Here is a 214-nt window from a genome sequence, read left to right on the forward strand (position 1 = left end):
CTGTGTTAAGACACTAAGATATTTTTTAAATAACAGTGTGTGTAATTTTGGGGAAAAAAGGATATCAATATGTGATTATTATGAAAATGAAGAGGCAGCTACTAGGTATGGAATTTTGCAGAATACTTGATGAGTTCAGTGTAGCATTACTAAATGACTGAAATCTAAGTAACATTTGGCATTATAATAGAAGAAAATAACTGACTAGGCTAGC

This window comes from Empidonax traillii, unplaced genomic scaffold (assembly GCF_003031625.1).
Source record: "Empidonax traillii isolate 1590-97213 ecotype Southwest subspecies unplaced genomic scaffold, ASM303162v1 scaffold45:size3623477, whole genome shotgun sequence".
Taxonomy (NCBI): Eukaryota; Metazoa; Chordata; class Aves; order Passeriformes; family Tyrannidae; genus Empidonax; species Empidonax traillii.